The sequence below is a fragment of the Oxyura jamaicensis genome, chromosome 26 (genome assembly GCF_011077185.1).
Source record: "Oxyura jamaicensis isolate SHBP4307 breed ruddy duck chromosome 26, BPBGC_Ojam_1.0, whole genome shotgun sequence".
In the NCBI taxonomy this organism is placed as follows: Eukaryota; Metazoa; Chordata; class Aves; order Anseriformes; family Anatidae; genus Oxyura; species Oxyura jamaicensis.
In genome coordinates, this window is record NC_048918.1 from 3,045,476 (window position 1) to 3,051,475 (window position 6,000).

Sequence of the window (6,000 nt, forward strand, 5' to 3'; positions counted from 1 at the left end):
TCTCCTCCCCTGGCTGCACCTTTAACATCCTCCCCAGGTACTAAAGGAATCCCCAGGCAGCAAAACTTAATTTTGCCAGAAGACAAAAAGAGGCCTCGCTCCAGCTGATGGAAAATCGTTTGTTTCTTGGCAGGTTGTTGTTCATTTCCCCCACGAAGGACTCAGCACCCCGCTCCCCTTGCAGCCCTGGCACCTCTCGTCCTCAGCGGAGCTGCCACAAAAAGTGAGCTGAACGGGAATATTGCCGCTAACAAACTTTTACAAAGTGACACGATGGAAACTTCCCCAAGGAGCAAAGAAGGGAGACGACGCCCTCCCCTCCCGTCCTCACCCCGGCAGGGCCGGAGGAGCGGGCACCGAAGGTGGCACTGAGCTGTGTCCATCGTGGCACAAAAGCAAACACCAGGAGAGAGACAATTCAATTTGGGGGTTCCTGTTTTAATAATTTAATAATTCTATTTTAACCAGGTAAACGAGGCTTGGGCACTGGTGCACAGCCAGTAAATACATCAGAACCGGTTTTCAATGTTTTTTTAACCCGACACCATCCCTTCATAACAACGTTCTTGAGAAGGAAAAGAAAAAAAATACACATAATTTCCTTTCCTTCCAGTATTGGCGGCCCCAAGGCAAACAGCCCCGTCCCCACCGCTGTTATTTACAGGTCGTGTTGCAGCAGTGCCCGGGGACCCGGCCTGGTCCTGCCACGTGCCCGGCACCCGTTCGAGGCAGCCCCCGGCCGCCCCGCGGGCTTGGTCTACTCAAGCTATTACGGTAATGCGATAAGCCAGTCCTTCGTGATATGAATCTTCGCCTTCGTTAAGGGGAAAAAAAAAAAAAAAAAAAAAAAAAAAAAAAACAACATTGCATTTTGATGGCTCACAGGGACAGTTCATTAAGCAATCAACTCTTTTAATGAAATATTTCTTTGTTAAAATATTCATCGATCTGCCGCGGTTTCGCGTGGATTAAGGGAAGGAGCGCGTCCCAAATGCTTCTCTGCTGCGCCTTCCCAAGCACGTGCCGAAAACTGAGGATTGTGCCTGGGCACTGCAGAGGTGGGAACGGGTGTGTTACCCTCGGCAGAAGGCAGGGAGTCCTGCTGGACCCCGAGGTGATGCCAAGATCTGTTTTTTTTCCCTCTTTCCCCCTGTTTTCCCCCAGTTTCCATGCCGCTGCACCCACCGTCGGCTGAGGTTTGGCGCACCGGCTCTGGCAGCGCCGCGGTGGGCAGGTGCCACGCGGGGCCATCGGCAGTGGGGAAAGTTGGGCCAAGAACGTGCGGAAACGGGCAACTTGCAGAGGTGGCTGCAGAGGGAGGCCCGCGGGGAGGGTTTGGCTCTGCCAGGGGGGGCACAAGGGGACGGGGACCCCCCCCGTGCCGGTGAGGCGGCGCGGCGGAGGCTGGCGGGCACCCCGCGGGGATTTGGCCGGGAGCTCCGGTGCGAGCGCGAGGAGGAGGGAGCTCGGGGAGCCGGGACGGAGAGCATTGGCAGAGGAAGAAAGAGAGGAGGGGAAAAATATATCAAAGAGCGAGAAATGAACAACTGCAGACAAAGGGCCAAGTCTGGCCTCTCTCCCCCCCCCCCCCCCCTTTCTTAAACCTTACACCATGAGTAATCCCCGCCGCTCGGCACCGTGACGGCTCAGACAAGTAGTCACCGCGTGCGGGTGAGCATCTCCCCTAAGGAAACAATGCAGACAAACACCGGGAGTGGTGAGCGCAGACGTCCCGCTCTGGATGAGTAACGTTATTTGAAAAGCAGATAAATGAAAAAAAAAAAAAGGGTGGGGGGGGGGGGGGGAAGGGGGGAAAGGGAAAAAAATAAAACCACCGCGCGTGCTGGTGGGGAGAGAGAAGCCAGGCGTCCTGGGTGTCTGGGTGCCAGAAGCAGGGCACGGCACATGGGGTCTGGCCCCGTCGGGGTGTCGTGGTGCCCAAATCACCAGTGGCATGCTGGACAACATCCATCCTCTCGCCTCGCAGCCTACTCCCACTCCTGTGCTGAGGCTTTGCAGGCACGGAGGAAAATTGGTCCCTGTGTGGAGACCCCCCACGCCACATCCTTTGCTCCGTGTGTGGGAGCAGCACAGGCAGGCGCCGGCGTTTTCACCTCCGTGCTCTCTCCTTTAACCAGAAACCTTGGCTCAGCAAACCCCAGCCGAGCCCAGCTGCCTGACCACCTCCTTCTGTGCAAGAAGGGGAAACTGAGGCACTGCACGGCTACAAGCCAGAGGGGCTAAAACCCCCAGCCAGGCTCCAAGGCTAAGGACGCTGCACCCCCTGCAATATTCCCCCCGTTTCTTTGCAGTTCAGAGCAGGGCCACGAGTTTCGTGCTGTCCCCGTCCCACCCCCAGGGGCTGCTCGCTCGGGGCATACCGAGGGGGTTTTTGGCATCGGGGCCGACAGGGGGGACACCGGAGGGGTCAGAGGGAGCGGGGCTGCCTGCGGTGCACCCGGCAGCCTGTCGCTTTAAAAGGCAGCCAGGAGCCTCTCATCACTTACAGTAACTCGGTGCATCATTTCTTTGCCTTACGCAACATGTGCACGGGGTCCAAGAGCGGCGGTGGCCACGGGCCTGCCGGCACGTCCAGGCCAAGTCGGCTTCCCCCAGCCCCCTGGCAGCACCCGGGGCTGTCTGCTTGCCCCCCGGCACGGATCCTGCCCCCTGCTCCCCGTGCTGAGCATCCCGCGGTGCTGGCAGCGGGGTGCGGGAGCTGCCCAGGTGAGCCCCGTGCAGGGCAGGGAGCGTGGCCCGGATCCGGCCCCGGTCCCCAAGGGGAAGAGATGGAAAATGGACATGGAAATGGCTGGCGTGTTTTGGGTGGAAAAACAGCTTTTCTGTTCTTGAGTTTTCCACCTTGGAAGGGATGGGAATTTGGGGCTAAGCTGTGTGAATGCACAGCTCCATCCCCAAAACATAGTCTGGAAGGGAAAAGGTAACACTTTTCCCTTGTTCTCCCTGTTTTCCCCTTCCCAATTTTCTTTTCCCTGCTTTCCACCATATTTGTCTTTTATTTTGCCTTCACAGAAGGATGGAGAGAGGCAGGAAGCAGAAGGTTCAGGGCTGGTGTTCACATCTTTGGCCACTCAGATTTTCAGACAAGCATCTTCAGACAACTCAGGTTTTCTTTTTTAAGGCACTCTCACCGAGTAAGAACAGACAGAAGACAAACAAGCTTTAGCTCTCGTGCGCTCCTGCAGCGATTTGCCAGCAATGGTGAACCCGTAACCTGTGGCAGAGGGGTTTTGGGGCCGGCTCGGACTTTCCTGGCAGGATGAGGTCGCTGCCCGGGTCGGAGCCTTCGGTGGGATTAGAGCAGACCCAAACCGACCTTTTTCATGGAAGTTTGCAGCTTTCTGCCAAGCTTACGGCAACCTGGGAATTCCTCCACTCCGGGTAAACACCTCGGAGTGAAGATTTTCACTTTTTAAAGATTTCCAATGTTCTGGACGGAGAAGCAGGCACTTTGTGGAGGAGGGGAAAAAAGAAAAAAAAAGGAAAAAAAAAAAAAGTCCTAGAGATTTGGGAATCCCAGGGATTGGGGGAATGATGGTAGAGGTGTAAGGGAGTGAGGATGTGTCCTGCTGGGGGGAGCTGGGGTGTACGATCCTTCTGGAGGGGAAGGACCCCACCACGTGGGACCCCACCACTGGAGCGACACTAACTGTCCTCCCGTCGCGTGTCTCCGTGCTTTATAACCCGGCATTATGCACGACGTCTGATCCCAGGGCGATCAATCCTGCCACCTCCGGTACATCTTTTTGGAGACGATGCACGCCGAAAGCTTCGCCTGCTGCAGAATAAAAGAACTTTTTTTTTCCTTCCTTTTTTTTTTTCCCCTCTCTTGGGACTTTAGCACTGTAGCACGAGCATCTACGGTCTCTCCTGCAATCCCAGGAACATCCCTTGCTTGTAGCAGCCCCAGAGTCCCCCCAGCAATGGGGTTTCCAGCTGGGGAAGGATCGCGGCGGCCCCTTGGAGCAGGACCAGAGCCCGCAAGGTGCCGCGGCGAGCGCCGCTTTGGGACCTCACCCAGGTCCCGTTCCTAATATTTTCTTCCTGGCTGACACAGACGAACAAAGAGAGATCTTTGGGCCACGCTCAATTCACAAACTCCCCTCGGTGGAAGTCTGCCCATGTCTTTTTGTGCAAATCCTTCCCACTCGGATGCTATTTGATGTCTTCAAAGGGGCTATTCTTATGTTGAGAAAAGAGGGCAGGCGCGGGTTTGACGAGGCTCTTCACTCAAAGCAAAGCTATTTTTCACTCCGAAGAGTGCCAGTTCGGGATTTAAAAAAACAGCCTGCTTTTCGCAGCCTGATATTTGGGGGGAAAAACTCACCAAGTCAGAACGCTGGGGGTGTCGTAGGCTACAAACCTGGGGAGGAAGGCGAGTGGGAAAACAGCCTTTATGTACCTGGGAGGGAAAGAAAGCTCCGTGAACCCACAAAAACGCCTTGCGAAAATTGCCTCTTACTCAAGCCGGGGGCAGGCAACCACTTGTGGTGCCTCCGTGGGTCACGGCCACCCCTGGAGCAAACCCTCTGCCCGAGCACCGTGCGCCAGGCTGTGCCCATCCCCTGCACCCCAAATCAAGGGGGGGGGCAGCATCCTTTGCAATGGGAATCGCCCGCTCTGATGATCACAGTTACCTTTTTCCACCACTTCTGGGAAAATTTCCCTTTTGGAGCAAAGAGTTAAAGAGAGGCCGTGTGGCTGCGGGTGGCCTCTGGGGTGTTTTTGGGGTGCAGAGCTGTGGGGACGCAGCACGGGGGGACGAGCCTCGCAGGAAACCCCATGCCCACGTGGGAGCACGCGGTGCCGAAACCTGGGAGCACGGAGAGGGCTGCCTGGGATTTTGCACCACGAGGGAGAGGGGGAAGCCATCCTGTGCCAAAGAAAAGTTTGCCAGCAGGAAGCGGAGCCCTCCCCTCGCTGCAGTGGGGTCGGGGTATGGCATTTCAGAGAACCCCATCCCGGGGGGCCCTTCCAAGAAAGCCAGCCCCTTGGAGAAGGGTCTCCAGAAGTGGGTGCGCAGCAAAGACGCGGCCAAGGGGAGCCCTCTGAAAAATCCCAGGCCTCCAGAGGAGGTGGGAGAAGGGCTGGAGGCTCAGCACCATCCTGCCCTCGCCACCAGCTGTTTGTCCCCCCCAGGGAAGATTTTTGTGCGGGACGACACTGATGGGGACACCGGGCTGTTTGCTGGGGACACCAGAGTCTGTTCCTGGTGGGAGTGGGCTTTTCTGCCACATGGAAATTCCAGGAGCAGGGGAAATTTTATTCAAGTATAATTAAAAAAAAAAAAAAAAAAAAAAAAAAGTTAAAATGAAATGGTCAAGAAAAAAAAAGAATCTGGGTGTATTAAACCACTTTTCATCCCAATTTCACTTGTTAAAACTATTGCCTCCTTCCAAAACCCAGAAATGTCTAAAAAGCTACTTCAGAATTGAAAAAATAACACGGGGTCAGTGGAAACTGCCTCCGGGACTTTGCAAAAAACTTTATTTTGCCGTGTCCATGCGAGGTTGTGCCTGCCCTGTGGGCCTGGTGGGGACATCGCTGGGTGGGTGCAACATGCTGAGCCCCCTCTGAAGCCACTGCGTCCCCCCGCCCTGCTTGGGGTCAGCCCTGGCACCCAAGGGAGGGTGCTTTTGGGGTGTGGGGAAGGGTTTGGGGTCCTGCGGCCGGGCAATGGATGGGGTCCAGCAGCCGCACGGAGGTTGGGTGCCCGATCCAGATGTGTGGGGCCAGCAGCCGGGTGCCAGTTTGGGTCCAGCGCCCTGGTGCGGGCCCTGGGGACCTGCATCGCCTGGCTGGGTACGGCCGTGGGGTGTAACGGAGTGGGGCTGGGAGGCTGCTGGCTCAGCGCCTCACCTTTCCCATCTGTAAAATGGGCTCAGCGACCCCGTGCCAGCTCCGTCACAGCCGGCGGCGCTTCGCCCCACAACCACCCTGTGCCTCAGTTTCCCCCTGCAGCCCCCCCTCCCCCCCCCC